General features: G+C 43.1%; 1 protein-coding gene across 1 annotated transcript in view; it reads left to right on the top strand.

The window, feature by feature from the left end:
* Positions 1 to 20,305, top strand: part of LOC108577469 (testican-3) — a 216,301-nt gene that overhangs the window by 100,190 nt on the left and 95,806 nt on the right. The gene's annotated exons all lie outside the window — the stretch shown is intronic.

Here is a 20,305-nt window from a genome sequence, read left to right as displayed (position 1 = left end):
GGTTTTCGCAGCGACGTTTTCACGCAACGTGGGGAAAACAAAGACGTAGGAGATCGCAGCCATTCCGCGACGTTTCCCCTAACAAAGGTAAATCCGCTTTCGCGGTCCCGGACGCAAGCTACAAATTGCCGCGTTCTCAACGATCGACCGTGCTCCGTTCCACGCGACATTATAATCCTGGGCTTGGGAGGTGGCCCGATATCGTCGAACGTTCCTCACCGCGGGATTCTCTTCTTTCTCCGCGCCGGGAGTAGGTCAGCGGAGGAAATTCCTCGGAGGAATTCGGAGGAATTTCATCGGAATTTAGCGATATGTGTTTTCTCCTGTCGCGCAGAGTGGAATGTCTCTAGACTGTTTGGGAAGATTTCTCTCTTTTTTTTTTCTTTTGGCTTCCGAGCGGTTTTGTGTTTGTTAAGCGAATGATGTGTAAAATGAAGATTTTTCTCTTTAATGGGGCTGTTGAGGCGATTTGTAGTTGTGTCGATGAGGGGAATTTTCATATTTTTAATTTGATACAGTAATTTGTTTTTTTAAATAAAGGAAGATAATAGTGGAGATATTTATGTTGTTAGAATTTGTTAAAGTTTTGAATACTTGTGAGCACGAATAATATTAATTTTGCAATGTAAGTTTGAAAATGTAAGTTTTAGTTTTAAATTCATTTCGAGGGGGCCAGATGATCGCTGATCAAGAATTTAAAGGATATACGCCTGTCCTCAAATTTACGCGACACTTTTTCGCGCGAGTACACCTATCCCCCGATTTACACGGTACTTTATTTACGCGATTTCACTTTTACACGGTTTTCAAAATAACGGCTTTTCAGAAACATAAACTGTTAAAAATAAAAGTTTATGCTGCGCACATATTTGTACAGTCATTTTTTAGTACCGTTCGTTTGTTAACACTGGCATTAAACCAAAAAATGAACGGAATTTCCCCCTTTTTTGCACACAGAAAGCATTCATATTGTAACGTAAAGTTTGCTGTCGCCGCGGATCTTTCATTTTCGCCTTCATCGATCGCTCGCTCGAAACTAAACCCTGACCCTGAATATTGTTTGTTTTTCATTTTCATTTTATTTTTATTTTACATTTAAAATAATGAACTTAATTAAATCACTGACTAAATTATGCGCATTTCGTTTTTTCCCCGATTTACACGGTTTTTCATACGAAAAGCCATGATTTCGATTTACACGGTATTCTGAGGAACCGATCATCCGTGTAAATCGGGGGACAGGTGTATTTGCGTATTACAGGTATGTGCGTACATATTTTCCTGTAAGTTTTAAAATTGACACTTTTATGCAGTCAGTATTGTGAGATCGGTTGGCGGAACGCAGAAAGAAACTTTGTTGCGTTAGGCCCGCACACGGCGTTGTTTTTGGCCGCTGGTCCGTAGTGCGGAAGCGAACAGTGTGACTTTGGACGATGAGAGGACGACATTGTTACTATACTGTTTAGATTTATAATTTATATTTTTCAATTTTAACTCAGTTATGCCTAACAAACTTCCAATCACAGTCTTTGGACATGAAAATGAAAATTTTGAATCGACTTGAGAAAGGAGAAAAACCTACAGCGAAAAACTTTGACTAGCTTTTATTTCCAATATTTTTCCTTTTATACTGATTTTTATTCGCGTAAATCAAATCCACGTGGAGCGGATATTCGCGTAAATTGAGGGACGGGTGTACGTTCTTTTGGATGGTACACTTAATTCTTGAAAGGTCGAGACGTTAGTATTCCTCTGATCAACGATCTCGTTCAAGTATGTAGGTTTCTGTAGAAATGATGAATATCCAGTTCACCATTTTTTCCAATTCTCCGGTACAATCTTTAAAGCGCATTAATTGCTCGATTTTAAGAAACCATTTAACGTAGAGTATAAATTTAATTACTCTTAAATCACCCCTTTTAAATCTTAGAAGTCGATCTAACTCGAATCACAGAATGACAAAGAAAGTCAATATTATACTTGATTTTCTGTATTAATTACAATTTAAATTTCGACGAAAGGAGCAGGAATTAATAATTATTATAGAAGCTTTCAAATACAGTAGAATAGCTATGAACCGATAAAATGAGACAGGAATGTCTAAACTGCCACGATACATTGTGTAATAAGGGGTTAAAATTTCACGATGATATTTTAAGTAGGACGATAAATAAAAGGATGCACAGCGTTCTTGGACGATTTTCTAGCTTAATTTCCATGGCTCTGAGGCAGTTTTACGAGAGACCTGGACGGATTAGGTCGCGAGATGGCATCGTTTCATGGAGACGCGGACCCGTCATGTCGCTACTTTCTCATTCCGCAGACAAGATGAGCTCGGAGATCCAATAAACCGTGTATCCCTCCTTTGTGCTCTTACCGGCCTGGAAATCGCCTACAGCCTTTCAAATTCTCGCCAGGGCAGAGCGTAGTTTGAGCAAAACTGCGCTCTTATCCCGTTTCAGCGACACTTCTGTCGCGTTTATTACGCCGCCTTGAATTTTTCATGCTCGATTTATCGCCACTTTCGTATCCATCCCGATGCTTCTCCATTTCGTTCATCTTTCGTTTCTTTTTCTTCGAAAATTTCACCCTTTCTTTCTCGTTCCTGTTGGTAGATCTTCTCGTCCGAAACGAGAACTCTGTGGAAAAAAGTGAATCGTCGTCGCAGTTCGAGTGTGTTTCTTCGTGAATTCAGCGTGAAAAGGGTTCTGCTCGGAGAGGATTCTTTCATCGAGAATTGACGAAACACGGAGGAGGGTTGGTTTAAGAGAAGGAACTTTGGTATTTTATATTACGCGAAACAGAAGTAAATTGGATAGAAACTTGGGCGGTTCGTAGTTGATTTATGCGAGCAGAAAAATCGTAGAGTTTTTTGGGTGAACTTCTTTGATATTTCATCCTGTGACACGTTAATTGTACTTCGTTTCTTCTTTATTTCGTGATTTTATCTTTTGTTTCTCTGTAAATGAACTTTCGTTTCGTGGATGCAATTGTGTGTCGTCGTGAGAAATCAGTGTTCTCTTTTTCGTTAAATTTCTCTTCCTTCTTTGAATTTCTCAAATTTCTCTTCCTTTTTTAAACTTCTCAAATTTCTCTTCTTTCTTCTTTAAATTGTCAAATTTCTCTTCCTTCTTCGAATTTCTCAAACTTCTCTTCCTTCTTTGAATTTCTCAAACTTCTCTTCCTTCTTTGAATTTCTCAAATTTCTCTTCCTTCTTTGAATTTCTCAAATTTCTCTTCCTTTTTTGAACTTCTCAAATTTCTCTTCCTTCTTTGAATTTCTCAAATTTTTTTTCTTTCTTCTTTAAATTGTCAAGTTTCTCTTCCTTCTTTGAATTTCTCAAATTTCTCTTCCTTTTTTAAACTTCTCAAATTTCTTTTCCTTCTTTGAATTTCTCAAATTTCTCTTCTTTCTTCTTTAAATTGTCAAATTTCTCTTCCTTCTTTGAATTTCTCAAACTTCTCTTCCTTCTTTAAATTTTTCAAATTTCTCTTCCTTCTTTGAATTTCTCAAATTTCTCTTCCTTTGAATTTCTCAAATTTCTCTTCTTTCTTTAAATTTCACAAATTCCTCTTCCTTCTTTAATATTGAGCACTGAAATCATTCCATCAGCTAGATCCCACTAATTTTCAATAACACAGAAACGTATCAATTCTCAAAATTCTCTAAAAGATCTTTCAATTCAATCTCCAACAAAGTCACAATTTCCTCATTGCATGAAACAACCGTCCAACACAGAAAACCACCCGATCCTCCTTCCTTCCCGAAGAGAAACTCCGAGAAACCACGAAAAATCAACAAACTCCTCGGTGCAAAACCTTCAAAATCCCTCCAGAAGAAAGCAATCTCGGTCTGAGTATACAACAATTCCAGCGAACGGATCCAATTTCGAAAAAACCAAGCGAACGCATTTGTTGCCCTCCGTGGTTCGATCGCGTTCGATAAGAAAGGAGTAGGCCTTCGATCCGGCGAGAGCAAAAGGGCGGAGAGAAATCAGTGTCCCACCTGTGTTTTCGATACCACGCAGATAAATCGATTTCTACAACAGTGGAACACAATTTCGCGGTCTAGTGTCGGTGACCTACGACAGAGAAGAAGAGATACAGAGAGAGAGAGAGAGGAAGGAGGAATTTCCATTTGGCGGAGTGCAATCGACAGTGCAGGCTCCTCCATTTCCGGATGAGTTTAGTCCGACGCGGCGGCCATCGAGAATTGATTTGTCCCGGGAAAACACACGGATTGTTGGCGACCACTGTCGCGATTCGTCGATTTCAGGTCGACACGTGGCCAACGTGTCACGCGTCCCACCGTCGTCTGTTTGCTTTCTGAAATAGGAAGATTTTTCCAACCAAGTGCAGATTCATATCGTTCGATTATTATTCGCCTTTCCTATTCCTCCTTTCTCCTTTCTCAATTTCTTACTTATTCTTCGCTTCTTATCTTCGTGGTTCGCGGACAAAATTGTTGCGCTCTTTGGAGGCTGATTTTATCGGATAATTTGGTTGGCACAGGATTCTCTTAGGAATTTCAAGAGTTTCTTCGATGGAAGTTTCGATTTATTCGAATTTCTGTTCACTTGGAGGAAGGTCCTTTTAACGGACAAGTTTTGGTAGATAAAATTTCTAGAGAAATTTTGATTTATTTCGGTACTTTGTCGTGGAGATTTGGTAAAGAATGTTTGCGTTTGGAATGGGACGCTGTCACATTGCACGTGGTTTGATCTTATCTGATAATTCGGTTGGCAGGAATTTCTGGTCGGAGCTTATCAGGTTTCTTCGAATCTAATTTTATCCCATTCGTTCTTTTCTGTCTGTGTAAGTTTCCATTCACTCGCGTACAACGATAATTGTCTCTGAAATTAAATTAAGCGAACGCCAAAAGGGTCTCTCAAAATTTTGTCAATTTTGTTTTTTAAAGTTTCAAAGTGCAAAATTCTCGTTGAACGAACTTTTCGCGTACCCAGAGAAGAAGTTCGTCAGGGTCATCGAGTGCTCTGCCAGCACGTGGGCCTAAAACGTGAAGGAGAATTTGCGAACAGGTTAATCTCGAAAGGAACTTGGCGTTTACTTAAGACAGATAGGAGAAGTTGTTCTTAATATGAGTTGTGGAATATGATATCGATGACCTGGCGTAAAGTAGCCTGGACTAGGTTAGTCTGTTCTAGGTTAGACTAAGTTTGACGTAGGCTAGTAACTTAGGTTAAGACTAGACTGGACTAGACCAAACTTACACTGGAACAGTGTAGGCTAGACTTGGCTAACTGTAGGTGAACCTAGCCGAAACCTGTTAACATTTACCATATATCCAAGTGTAATATTAATTATCGAAGATTTGCACCGTGTAAAACAAGATTCAACATTCGGAATAATTAGGTTACCGTATTCTCATCACGGTGTTACTCTTCAGTCAAACTTCTCAAACTTCGACCGAAGTCTTTCTAAGCGGTAAATTATAATAATACAACGATAACGGAAAAAAGTGGTGCAAGTTCGATATTACTTAAAACAATATTAAAAAATTCTTACAAAAATACTCCCCATAAAATTTCATAATTTTTATTTAAAATTTTCCTATCTTTTCTTACTGTAAATAATTCACGAACGATCTTCCTCTCTCCCCGGAACGTTTCAGTCGACGAAGACAGAAATTCCGCTAAAATCATTGTTGCGAGCGTTCGACCTTGTTCGGTTCAGAGCTCGCTGTGGTTCAGCCTTGATTTAACGATTCCGAACCTCGTTGAGAAGGTATACGAAGACTGTCCTTCTTGTCGATGCCTAGTTGAACTTTATTCGTGATGTGATCTGTCGGGCTCGCTCTTTATACAATTTTGTGTAGTGGAGATCCAGCAATGAGGGTGCCTAAATGGTGGCGACAACCTTGCGCCCGCAGCGCGTTTCTTCGGAGAAGGGGATGCCCTGTGAGCCGCTTTCGGGGGACCGAATCGAGCGGCACCGTTTTATTACCAGAAAAACCTACCGCGGCCGCGAACAATGACGTTCGCGCGGCGCAGGGTAGACCAAAGGGGGGTCTGATCGGCCGAAGTGTGAGGTTAGGCCAAGGCTGACTAATGATTTTTATGGCTATGATCCGCCAGACCGAGGCGAGCTCACGCAACAATCGCATTACCCAAAAATCGGCCAAACCGTGGGAACAATTAACAGACCCACTGTCCCGCCAGAAGACACCGTGAAAAGTCTTCCCAACAATTCCACGGTGAAAAAAGAAGTTCTTGGAAAGGTAGGAGGAAATTTATCAGCCCTGCTATAAACGTCGCGCGAATTAACACGGTCGGAAAGTGTTGGCCGTGTATCGAAAAAAGGGAGTTAATTCGCCTCGCTTCGTGTATTCCCCTCCGCCCTTTATCTCACCCTCTCCTTTTCGCGCTCGCGCATATTTTCCAGAGTTATTGCAGCGCTAGTAAATATGGCGATAAGCTTATCGAAGTTTTCCGCCGGACCGTGAGTTTCCCGTCGAATTTATATCCGGCCCCGTGGACGTTTCGTTACGTATTTCACGATAAATATTTATTTATAGAGCGTTTCCACCGGGCGGCCGTGCTCGCGTTTCAGCCTCGATAACAAAAACCTTTCACCGGTCGGTCGCGTTATTTAGAAATGCTACTCCTCTGGCTCCTCCTCCACCCCCTTTTGGCAAATGTAGCGTCGAGTTTTCGTCACCGATTTATCGCACGCCCGTGCGTGTTTCTCTCGCGGTGATTATTTGAAAAACGTTGATGGAGAAAACTGGGGGGGAAAATAATAAAAGGAACGAGATAATTCAGTCGAGAGGAATGATAGATTAACGGAGGACGAGAGAGATGTGTATTAATACAGATGAAAATCTGATTCGTTAGCCGGCGTGTCAATGGTGAAGCGTCGCTTCCACCGTTGGAAAAAAAGGCAGCGGTAGACTTTTCATGGAAAAACGCAGGAACGATTGTTCCTCTCTCCGCTGCTGCTTCTTCCCTTTTTCTCTCTCTCTCTCTCTCTGTTTTTTCTTGTTTAATACCCCTCCTTTTTTTCCCTCCCAGCTTTTTGCACGTGTTGTAATTCCACGCCAATGCGGTGTAATTTGAAAACGACGAGGCGGGGAGGAGACGAAGGGGGAAGAAATTGAATTCCCGTTGAATTATTCCGCTGTACGAGCGAGCTGGCATTTGTCCCTTTTGCAGTCGTGTTTTCTGATGGTTTCTCTCTTTTTCCTTCTCTATTTTCTTTTAGTCTTTCTTTTCATTTTGTTAGTGTAATTAGCGTGTGCGGGAGGAAATGTGAAAGGAATCGGATAAATTCTCGTATTCGTTCGGTTTTATCATCTCGCTTTTAGTACTTTTGCGTGGCATATCGCGTTAATTATACGCCCATTCAGGGTTTCATATTGATAAGTTGGAGGAGAGAGAGATACGACTTTGCTTCGGTGTACGTAGAAACGTGTGGGTGGAAGAATCAGCGATCAGTCTCACACTGTTCCGTCTGCTCGGCGAATCAGTGATGTAGGTCAACAATAAGGCAGACAGTTGGAAGAGTGTTTCACACACTACGAGATTCGAGTGTACATACGCGGGTGGGGATGGTGAAAATGATTGAATATTTATATTTAGAGGTTTGTGGAAGGTAGATATGTGATTCTGGTGGAATACGTGGATAATAAATGTGGGTCTTTGGAAACCTCGTTAGCCACGAGTGTGAGGAGTATGTAGGAACTTGTTGACAGATACAATTTTTCAGCAGAGACGCTTCTTCGTGAAATTTCGTTAGTTTGATTGTGTGTATAGTGGTGAAAATAAGTGACGTACATTTTGAAGCTGACGAGTCTGCTCGTTGCTGCATTCAAGAATTAGAAAATGGGTGATCTTTGGTACGGGGAGATGTGTAATCAGCAGACTCGGAGAAACCGATGGAAAATGTACTGTAATCATCTTACGTTGGCATCGTTGTTGGTTGCAACTACCACGAGCACATCCTAACAACCAGATTTCTTCGTTTCTCGCTTTCCCAGAAAATTCGCAAAACAGATAAAACAAAGTTAACAAAAATTGAGAAAACGGTTTCCGGTACTCAAAACGTCCTCCGAAACCCTCGAACCTAAGGCGATCGCGTTACGCGGTTCACCCTGTATATCCAATATCTCTCACCTATCTCTAACCAAGAATTCCATCGCCAGAAATCATCTCTCCTTCTTCCTATCGATTCCGCCATTCATTTCGAGACTCGTGCCGAGGCACGTGCTCGAATTACCTATCCCTAGCCCCTCTCTCTCTCGACGAATTCCAGCGACCATTTTTCCCTCAGGTGGTAGAGTATGACGCGGAGGAAGCGTTAGGTGCGAATGAAATCCGATCGGTTGCTTGCTAGACGATGAATCGACGTCTCTCCTCCCTCTCTCTCTCTCTCCCTTTCTCACTGGCTTTCTCCTGTGTGGCATGCATTATGCATGTCGTCAAAGCGAGAGGCGTATGCAAAGCGTGCGCTTGCACGCGTGCACACCGCTGTCTCTGCGGATTAACCGGATTAGAGGGAGAGTTTAGAGAGAGAGAGAGAGACGAGTTTCTCTCTACCAGCTGTCAAACTTTTGCATTACGTAGCGAGCGACGAAAAGGGAGTTTCCATCCCTTGCTTCGTCCGCGCTTCCGCCCTTTTCAACATGTCCCACGTCCGGTCTTCCATCCCTTTGTGCAAATGTATGCTATAGAGATTGGCTCCAGTGCGCCACGCGTGTACATACAGAGTGTCCGGTGAGGTGTTGGACAAACGTTGCTCACGCGTTGAGCAGGTTGTTTTGGAAAGAAGAAACGAAATTTCGCGATACGCGGGGTGGGTCTGTCGGTGTTGCGTTTCTGATGTTGCGGAGATTTTTGGAGGTGCAGACGGAGCATCGAGGTGTGGTTTTCTGGGAAACGGAGTAGTTTGTTGGGTTGTCGAGTCGGTTTCAATTGTAGAATTGGTGGCTTTGGGAGAATTTCTGAAGCAGTTGCTTAGGGATCTGTGGCGGTGATAGGTTACGATAGTCAGAGTTTGGATATGGAACTCGTGTTGCAGGGACCAACAGTAATTTACTTTTGAGGAAGAGAAAATTCTTCTGCGATTCCTTAGTCGTCCCAAACTTCTGGTTCGTCGGTAGTAAATGTCAACGCTTTACGATACTAGAAGAATGAGACAGATAATTTCCATCAGATACTGAAATCTCGAAACTTCAGAAAACGAAACATTCGAAGACTCGTCTTAGACCCTCAAAGCTTAAAAAACCTCTGAACGATCACACGAGGAAGAAATTTGTTCGGGAACAGATCTCCCAACGAACCCATCCCCCTCGTCAGTTCTCCCGATTTTTCGCAAAAAGAAACGATCTCCGTTTGTTCGTAAAAACGGATCTGTTTCCCAGGAAGAACACACGTCCGTCAAAATGGGTATCCCGGTCTGGTTGATTCGTGCACACGCGAAAATATTCGCTTACGTCCGTCAACGGTGCGCGATATGGAAAATCTCTGACAAGGAAAATGTGCGATGACGGCTCCAGTGTATGTGTGCACACATCGATGCACAGGATCGAAGGATCGACGGTTAGTTTTTTCTCCCCCGGGTTGGAATTTTCATGGGAAAGCGAGGAGGGGCGGGAAGTTTGCGCTGTTATTTTGATCTTGATAAAGTTTCACGGAGATTCATGGGATGGTGTAAATATTGGGAGGATGAAAGTTTCCTCATTTATGGCTGGGTGATGAAGTCTTTGGAAGTGGGCCACTGGTGTGTGCCTGTTGGTGGCGTTAGGGGTTACGTTAGAGGGGAATTCTGCGGGATGCTGATGAGAAAAGTGTGGTGCGATGTTATGGAATAAATGAAGAAGGATTTTAGAGAGGAAAGAGGAAAATGGTGAGAGATAAATTGGTTTTAAACATTCTCTATGTTTTAACCTTTTTCCATGTCGTTGCTGTATCGCAGAATTTTTGTATTACACTTTTCAGCGATCTTCGTTTCTTTTTTATCTCCTGTCGTACTGTTGCGGTAGGGAAATATTTTGGGAATTTTTCGCGATGCTAATGAGAAAAGCGTGTCGTCGTGTTAGAAAATAAACGAAGAAGGATTTTAAAAATGCGAAAGAATAGAAAATGAAATTAATTAATGTTCAATTAAAATTACTTCTTTCTGATTCTTCCTTCTTTCCTTTTTGGGTAAGATTGAAATTTGCTCGAGGCTTTTTTCGCGGGTCCAATAGTGCGTTCGAAAGAGAAGCCAGAGAAAGTAGACTGTTGTATTAAATTAGTGCTCAGGTTCGCTCGCAGCAAATGCAGCCAGTGGCACGCTCGTTTTATGGCCACTACGTCTTTGCAGCTCGTGTGGAACGTTCATTTCGACGAATTTAACGGCTGCTCGTTGCTATGATCGCCTGCTCGAAATTCATGCGCTTGCCCCCTCGAGATATTCGGAACGTTTCGAATATTTGAGGATATAATTCGATGGTATCGTTAAGAATTATCCACAGCCTCGTAATGTTTCGTTCAAACATTGTACATTATGCTCTGCGAAGTAGTTGCTCTTAAATTCGGAGATTAGTAGCTTTCAAGCTTGCGTTTACACAGCGTTAAGTAGAAAATTGCGGATTTCACGGTTAAAAATCGCCCAGATCGGTGTTCTGCAATTTCCAATTTTATTACACATAATGAAACTTGAAAATTGCACAGGTCACGATTCTCGGTTTCACCGTTGCAAAAATATTTAGGGAATAAAGTACAAAAACCCCGATTCAAGCTTCAAAGTTTCAAACATTTCGATATTCCAAAAAATCGAGATTCCAGAATTCCAAAATTTTCATCTTCAACTTGACTCTCTGTCGGAGGGGAAGACACTTGGGTCGTTCTGTGTTTTGTCGACGAGAGAGCGAGCTTCGAAGATGAAAATTTTTGAATTCTCCTGCCTCGGAAAAATTCTCAAAAATCTCTCAAAAACTCTCGTCGACAAAACACAGAACGACCCAAGTGTCTTCCCTCCGACAGAAAGTCAACTTAACCAGAAATTGGCGCGCGTCCCCGCGAAGATTTCACGGTGAAATCGCCGCGATATTTCAAATGGCAACGCGCGCGCTGCGGCGAACCGTAAAACATAGCGAGCGTTCCTCGCGCGATTCGCGTCGCCAGGAATTCCGGTGGATTCTGTTTGCCGCCAACAGGCGAGTGAGTTACACGACAGCTGTTTCAATGGTTTCCACGTCGACGTTGGCGGTTTAGAAATAATTAGCCGGCGCGATAATCGCTCGACGATCTCATTAGGGTCGTTCACGTTCCCACCTTTGTCCCATGGTAACGCGAAAGTAGTGGGATGGTAGACCGCCGTTGTGTCGGCACGCGGGTATTTCCACGGTTGGTGCGGGTTCCTATGGAAGCGGAGGAACCGACGAAACGATGCCAGAGAGAGGATCTTAGAGTTTGGAAGTTGCGACGCGGAGGATTTCATGGCTGTGCGGCAGAGGTTGGTGGGGATTTGCGGATTAGGGGAGAGAGGATACGAGTGGTGTTAGAGTTGCCTCGGTCGATTTTGAGGTCATCTGAAACGGTTGAATTTCAGATCGGCGTGTATCGAAGTTGTTTTCTGCAGAGTTGAAGAGTGGAGAATTGGTGATTGCGGATTGCAGGGATCAGCGATTGAAGTGTTGAAAGTGATACAATTGGTATTGCAACTAGGAAAGACGGTATCGAGGAGGGGTGATATCTTAAAAAGGAATATAGACTATGTTCAAAGTCGTAGAACTTGGTGCAAAGTACTTTGGAGTCGCAGAATTTCGTGTACAGAACTTCAGAGACACAGAACTCGGTATCCAGAATTCTAGAGTCATAGAACTTAGTGTACAAGATCTCTAGAGTCGCAGAACTTAATGTACAGAACTCTACACTCACAGAACTCACTAAAAAAGCACACCAGACATGCAGAACTCATCTTGCAAGTCTCTACAGTCATGGAACTCACTGCAAAGAACTCAGAATCATCGAAATCAGTCACAAAGAACTCCAGAGTCCTACGTCACGCTGTAAAGGACTCGTGGAATTCGATGCAAAGATCAGCAAAGGTCAAAGAACTCCGTACAAAGAAAATTTCGTACACCAGGAGCCAGCGTGAATAAAGACACCAAGATCTTGGTAGCAGATGTACACGAAGAAATTCAACTCCGAGCAATCTCGGCATAGAATCTGAGGATCTCGCTGTCTCCTCTGTATTCGATCCCACTACCCCTAAGAATTCTTCTCCACGGAATCCTACAACCTCTGACATCCTCTATATTGGATCCTTGCCCTCTCTCTCCCTCCCGTATCGTGTCTCATAACCCTGATGTCCTTCGTATCGGACTTGATGATCTTCCCACTGCCTTCGCTATCGAATTCTGCGACCCACTGTCCTTCTTATCGTCACTTGCAATCACGTGGTCCGATACCATGACCCAGTGACGGGTTCTTATCGCGTTCTACAACCCTGGGATCTCCTGGTGTTATCAGGTCCTCGGGAGTCCCCACGTTACTCCATATCGAATCAGACAACCCTCGAGAATTTACCAGACATCGCGTTTTACGATCTGGAAATCATCGCTGATGGAAGCCTACTCTTTCACAAGTAACAGATATTCCAGAGATATGATTCAATACGGTTTTTATTTTAAGCCACGGAGATCCGTGCTTCTTCCTTCCTTTTTTTTTCCCCCGTCTGAAGATAAGGAAGAGTTATTCTTCCACTCTAAAAGGAATTAGAGACGTTAGGAAAGCTTTCGAAAATCCTGTCCTATATACTTTCTTACACACAGCCACGATGTGTCGCAAATTCTTACACATATTCACAACACTCCACGTGCCGATTTTCACGGTATCGCGCCCTGTACTCGCTCTTATCTCGCCCTGCATTCTCACTCAAACAAACTGTCACTCGGGCCAAACACTCTTCGCTCGCACCTCGCTCGATCCAAACACCCTTATCTCTCGTTCTCCGATGTAAACCGTATTAAAGCGTACCTCCGTACGTCGTCACCGATGAAACTTACATCTCCACGAGTAAAATCGTATCTGTCTGTCGTGAAATGTCCCTGGAAACGCGGTATCGGAAAGACACCTCGTGGTAAAAGCCGAAAGGAACTGTACACTCGGTAATACCGTTGGAAATTACCGGAAAATGGCGGGAGATAAAAATTGGAAAAGTCGCGTTAGACAGAGGGAGGGGGAGGGAAGCAAATCGGTAGCCGTCAGATTCACGTTCTCGAAGCAGATGATCGCGATTTGTCGTGGCGGATGGGATTCGAAATGGTGCAAAAACTGGGCGTGTTTCAGCTGCAGCCCGCCGTGTGATGGATAGCCGAGAAAGTTTCGGCGGGCTCTGTGACCGATTCGAGCGGGAAAACGAGGCTTATCGACGCGATCGAACGCGCGCAGGAATCTATCCTGGATGGTCTGGCCTGGATTTTCACGTGCTTACGAAAGAAAACGCGAGAAGATGATTATCGTAGACGATAGTGTGTGTGTGTGTTTGTGGATGGTCGTTAAGAAACGAAATGCGGGCTCGGTTATCACGCTCGATTTTCGACTTTTCTACAGAAGTAACGACGCTCCTTGGATCTTAATTGGCGATCGACCAAGTGGTCGTTGCGGTCTTGATATACCTGCGGAATTTCTTTTAGCGGTTCTGCCGTTTTTACCTTTTGCTTCGAGGCGAATTGTGCGAAGTGTGACGGTAAAAAGTTGGGAGGAAAATTGGCGGTAAATTTTGTGTTTTACCATTTCACTGCTATCGGCGTCGATAGGCGCCGTTGAAAATTTCTTCGCATTGTGTTATCGGAGCCCTTTCTGGCGCACAATTTTCTCCTCTGCACTCTTCTACCTTAATTTAATAGAAGAAATCGAAAAGAATTTTTTATTCTAATACAACTCGTTGCAATATGCACAAATATTATGTCAGCACAACTTGAGTAAATTTAACACAGGATAGGGTATTAACCAAAAATGCATTAAAGTGAAGTGATAAGCGACTGCTAAGTGCTTCGGTGTCCGTCTCGCTCGACGGCTATATTAAGAGTGTCCTATCCTGCGTTGCTCCGAAAAACCGTTGAAGCCCCCTCGTTCGACTTTCCAGGGAAAGGGCTTAGTTTATAGTACCCTCAGATACCCGCGCGATTTCTCTTCCTGGGTGACAAAGTCCAGGCCACCACTTCGCCGCCGAAATCTCGCAATAGTTAGAAATAAAACTATTTTAATATAAAATTTGACAAATACTACCACTTATTCAAATGAAATGCTTTTACTAATTTTGAGACCGCCGGTCACCGATCACCCCCACGGCATTCAACGAAAGAAAAGATTTTGCGAACTTTGTGGAACATTTGAATCTGCCGCAGCGAAAGGGTTAAGTGAAGTGTTTTTGCACGAGTTCGCGATGCAACGCGATCTATTTTACTAAAGACGGCGCGTTAGTGAAGGTCGTAACTCTTCACTCCGATGTTTCGACACCGCGTATCGTACAGTGTTTTTCCTTACGAACGTTTCCGGAGGTAAGGAATGATACTTGAGATGTGTCTTTTGGTTTTACTTGTCCTCGTGAAGTGTCTTTTTTGAACTCTTTATTTTGTGGTGGTGCGTGGGTATATATTGGGTCGGTGTATGTTCTGATTGGTTGGACGTTGAAGGTGGTGGAAAAGAAGGTCTCGAAAAATGCGGAGGTGTGATTGGATATTAGGAAACTAGTGGAAGGAGAACGTGAGGGTGAAGGTGGTGGGCAAAAGTTTAAATAATTTGGGAAAAACCCGGAAAGGGTTGTTAAGGGCTAGGAAGACGGCTGGAAAGGACTGTTTATTAGTTTATGATGTGTTACTGGCCGGTGGGCTGCGCGACCGGACAAGGACAATCGAACATGAAGATTGGAGACAAAATCTTTGGTGCAGATTATGGTTGAGATATGAAAAAATTCTATTTCTAGTAAGTTTCAATTTGAACTCTAAATTTAATGGAAACTATATACAATGTCTTAATTATCTTCGTTCAAAGCGTTATTCAAGCGACGAGTATCTACCATTGCAAAGAATAGTCATGGAAAAACCAGAAAGTAAAGGATTAAATAAAAATTCTCAACGTACAATGGGATTTTACATTTTTAAAGCTTTCCTTGCTAAATTTTTTAAATCCTCCGTTTCTTATTCCTTCCTCGAGTCCGTTGCATCTGCCATTTCTTCTTTCTTATTTTTCCTCCATTTGTACAGTATCTCGTCTGCACTCTTCTCCCACTTATTCCCCTTATCCGAATTCGGCAAATGTAATCGTTACGTTTAATCGCGTAAAATCTCCCCCGACTTGGATTTAAGCCGGAAGCGCAACGATGGTAGATCTCGGAGCGGGAAGGTTCCGCGATGCGTTTATCCGGTCACGATTCCCTACTTTCGAAAAGGAGGAGGAATGGGGGGTTAGAGAGAGAGAGAGCTATAAATAAGCGTGATCATTGGAGGCGTGGCGAGGTGAAAATTATAACGGAGCATTTTGCATCAGTTAAGCCCTCGGTGGCGCCGAGGTAGGCGTGAATTATGGATAATGTACATCCACTACATTAGCTCACTCCGACGCAATTAACTCGTCGAGTTGCCCGCATTTTACCATTTACCATTCCCTTGCATCATCGCCGGGGCTCCGCCCAATATCTTTTGTGCTACCGACGCGACGTCGCCCACTCTGATACCTGCTTCAACTTCCGCCACGAAAATCCTTTCTACCCCCCTTTTTCTTTATCCGACAATCGTCAGGAATTTCACCGTTCTTCCCTTCCGATCGATCGAGAACACTTGGATTAATTGTACCTTTCACTTTCTTTTCTTTCCTTCTACTTTTTCCTCCACTTACAATAATTGCTGAATCGACAAGTTTCTTCTTTTTTTTATCGTCGGTGAGTTTAATTGGAATTTTTTCTTTTTTGGTGATGAAGGAGCAGAGAAATGTAACAAACAGCATAATTTAAGTTGATACAGGTGACACCGGTGTGTGCAAATTTGACGCGACTTTCAGATGGAATGCTAATATAAATAACACTATGCTTTATTATAGTATTCACTTTGAGGGGCGTTCTGCGAGATCAGAGGGCATAAATGATGGCATTCCGGGAGAAAAATTCGAAGTGACCTGGTTTCGCTTCTTCTTTTTTTTATTCTGCGAGGTAGCGGGGTTTTTTGAAATTTTAATCGTGGTGTAATTAAAAATGACGGTGTGTAGTAGGATTTTATGGAATGCAAGGATATTCTTTGGTATCTGGGAAAAAACACGCAAAAGTTTATTTATCTTTCGTCGATACGTGTTAAATGTTTGGTAGAAAATAATTTCGAACAAATCAATGCAGTGTTCGAGCTGTTGCTTTTGCTTTCGGGCGTCCGGCTTTAACCGTACTCTCCCGTTACAATATTAACGAAACGGAAAAAACGATTTATAACAATTACTGTGTACCTCGTGTACTCTACTCTCTGGAAGGCGTCCGGCGAAGAGTCCAGCCGTTCTTTCCATTCCAGGAGCGACCCAGGTACAGCTCTCGTACTCTTCGAGAGTCCACCTGCACTTCTCCTGGTAGGCGACCGGCGGATAGTCCAGCCGTTGTTCTGTCCTCCAGAGAGTGACCCAGGTATAGCTCTCGTACTCTCCTGTCACGATATTCAAGTGATACGCGTATGATCGGAGAGTCCACCCGCACTTCTCCTGGTAGGCGTCCGGCGGATAGTCCAGCCATTCTCTCCATACCACCAGAAGTACCAAGCAACCCTCTCCGAGCTTCCTCAGGCGTTCGGGTAACCTCCCTGTACTCTCCTCTCTCAAAGGCGACCGGCGGATAGTCCAGCCCGTTCTCTCCTCCAGAGAGTGACCCAGGTATAGCTCTCGTACTCTCCTGTCACAATACTCAAGTGACACGCGTATGATCGGAGAGTCCACCCGCACTTGTCCTGGTAGGCGATCGGCGGAGCGTCCAGCTGTTCTCTCCATACCACCGGAAGTACTAAGCAATCCTCTCCGAGCTTCCTCATGCGTCCAGGTAACCTCCCTGTACTCTCCTCTCTCAGAGGCGACCGGCGGATAGTCCAGCCGTTCTCTCCACACCATCGGAAGTAGTAAGCAATCCTCTCCGAGCTTCCTCAGGCGTCCGGGTGACCTCCTCCTCGCTCAGAGGCGATCGGCGGATAGTCCAGCCGTTGTTCTCTCCTCCAGAGAGTGACCCAGGTGTCAGCCCCCGTGTCCCCAGTCCTCCTGTGCTGTAAGGGCCTCCGAAAGCTAGGCTTCGTACTCTCCCACTCTGAAGGCCGACCGATGGTAATACCTCGTCCACTCCCAGCAGCAGACTGCTTGGCTGCGTCCGCGGCCGTGGTATTTATAGTTGAGCGTTGCTAATGATGCGCGGTAAAATTTGTTTACTAAACAAGACGCGTCGTTAAGTGATTTCCCGCGTAAAACCGCGAGTCTCCCGCGGATCGCAAGCTAGTTTCTTCTAGAAGCTTCTATCGCTTCGCGATTATTTGATTGACGACGAGGATAGAGAGCCGTCCCTCTCACTTCCTCTCGCGGAATGGAAATTTTTGTCGCCGTCTTCGTTGATGGTTGTTACAGGTGTAATTTGATAATGCCGTTTTTCTCGTCAAATATTTTCAATTCTAAGTTTCGTAAATTTTCTGCGTGTGTTTGTTTTTTTGTAACGAGAAATGTAAGCTGTATTTTAATAGAGTAAACGAAAGAGCAAATTCTCCCTCCCCTTTAATTAACTCGTTACCCCGTTCCTAATCCGCGGCTTTCGAAACAACACGAACAGTTACACGCAATTCCTTGGGCGGTGTATTAATTTCGCGCCGCTTAATTTCTTTATCGCGCGACCGCCGCTGGCCCAGTTTCCATTCCAACGAAAACAATATCGTCGCGAGAGCGCATTAGCATTACGCGGCTTCCCCGATACCTTTAAACCGCCGCCCTCTTTCCAATCTCCTTAATAACCTCCAGTGCTCATCGAATAAACTGAAAATTTAAATGATAAAACGTGGAAATTCCATTACCAAAAAATTCCCACACGATTGAATCTGAATATTGGAGTTTCCTGTTGGAACACCCGGTAGGTAAAACCCAATCTAAATAATTAAAAAAACAGGAAATCCAGGGATCCGATATTCCTCGTTCATAAAGATTCCGTCATCAGAAAATTGTCGCCTCGATGAATCTAAATATTGAAAATTTCTATTAGAACACCCGGTAGATAAAGCTCAGTCTAAACAATGAAAAACAAAAACAGGAAATCCAGGAATCCAATATTCCTCGTTTATAAAGATTCCGTCATCAGAAAATTGTCGCCTCGATGAATCTAAATATTAGAAATTTCTGCTAGAACACCCGGTAGATAAAGCTCAGTCTAAACAATGAGAAACAAAAACAGGAAATCCAGGAATCCAATATTCCTCATTTACAAAGATTCCGTCATCAGAAAATTGTCGTCTCGATGAATCTAAATATTGGAAATTTCTATTAGAACACCCGGTAGATAAAGCTCAGTCTAAACAATGAAAAACAAAAACATGAAATCCAGGAATCCAATATTCCTCGTTTACAAAGATTCCGTCATCAGAAAATTGTCGCCTCGATGAATCTAAATATTGGAAATTTCTATTAGAACACCCGGTATACAACAGTCGCGAATAAACTCGAATTTAATGGAAAAAAAAGAAAATCCATAAATCGTGCAAGTTCTATTTATAAAAAATTCTATCGGCGATAAATTGCTGTGCTCTCGAGTGCATTGAAATATTGGAGAATACCGTTGGAACACCCGGTAGATTACAACGCGTACAGTCACGTGTCGTTGATTCGAATTAAGGGGCGGGCGGTTTCGTCTGAACGGAATTCAACTGGAGCGCAACAGGGAAAATAGAAAAGACGTTGTTTCGTGTGTTGGTTTTAGGGTGGTCGTCGCGGATGAAAAATCGCGGGGCCGCGGTGTGTATTGCGGATTAACGGGCCACCGAAATGCAGTTCCCTGATAACCGAGATTAGAAAGACGGATGGCCGGTGGCCGCGTTTCCGGATTACAAGCGTATCCAACTTAAATAAATCTGGCTTAAGTGTAAAAGCATTATATACTCTCTCTCTCTCTCTCTCTCTCTTCCCCCTATGGAACTGTCTGCGTGAAAACGCGAGCGTTTCTTGTGGAAAAACCACCCGCTGGCGTTTATGGAATTTCTCGATAAGAACGTCGCGGCCATGGTGTTTCGTGTCTCATGGATCCAAGAATTATCTCGCTTAACTTGAGAGGGAACTTCATTATTTTTAACATCTTGCGTCGTTTCTTGGAGAAATGAAAACTGAGAAAATTGGGAATTTTCTTTTGACGAAAAATAAGCGTTGAATTTTTGTTAATTTTTCGTGTGATATTTATTTTACGCTAATAACGAGAGAGTTTGTTCGCACTTTTTATGGCCAGTATGGAAAAGTGAATTTTCATTGGAAATCACAGTGGATTGAAAATACATTTTGCAGAGAAATTACATTGCACGATATTTCGACTATATACAGTGTCTAGTGTTAACTATTATTGATTGATTTATGAATATCACATACAGCGGCGGAAAGCTTTCGGACAACGCAAATGCACCAAGTTAAACATTAAACGATCAAAGTGATTAAATGATAGTAAAGCTATTATGCGATATATTTTGAATTTGGGCTGGATTATAGAAGCGTATACCTCGGTCGATTTCATTTTACAGTACATTATTGAAATCCTTGATACAGCTACACACTGGCTGTTTGCGTGAAAATTGATAGATCGCTCTATCTCTAACGAACGAAATTCGCTAATTTCATTTTTTAATATCGTCAACATAACCTTGAAAAAAGAGAAGATCAATTACCTATTATACATAGGCACTATCGTTCTGCTGAAATGAATTCCCAACACGTAAACGGAATTATTAAGGAAAGTACGATAAGAGACGATCGAGTGAATTTGTTCGAATTGAGGAAATAAGTTACCGCGAGGGAAATCAATCTGGGTAATTTCAGCGGCGTTTAAACGCGTCTCGTTTCGTTCAATTTGTCCCGTTTCATTAGCATCGATTCTCGTCGCGGGAGGAGATCGCCGGTTCGCGCGAATCAATTGGAACCTCGACCGAAAGAAAGGAGAGAAAGTAAGGGCGACGTGTCGCGAGTGAAATTCTCGGTGGAAGACGTGGGTATTATAAAAAGGGGGAATAAGGGCCTGGGTGTTTAAAGACGCGAGAGACGCGATTTTCTTTGACGCGTCGGGGAAGAGGAACGATGGCCTGCTTTCGTTCGAAGGAAAGATGACT

This window comes from Habropoda laboriosa, unplaced genomic scaffold (assembly GCF_001263275.1).
Source record: "Habropoda laboriosa isolate 0110345459 unplaced genomic scaffold, ASM126327v1 scaffold5, whole genome shotgun sequence".
In the NCBI taxonomy this organism is placed as follows: domain Eukaryota; kingdom Metazoa; phylum Arthropoda; class Insecta; order Hymenoptera; family Apidae; genus Habropoda; species Habropoda laboriosa.
This window is presented reverse-complemented; position numbering and strand designations above follow the sequence as displayed.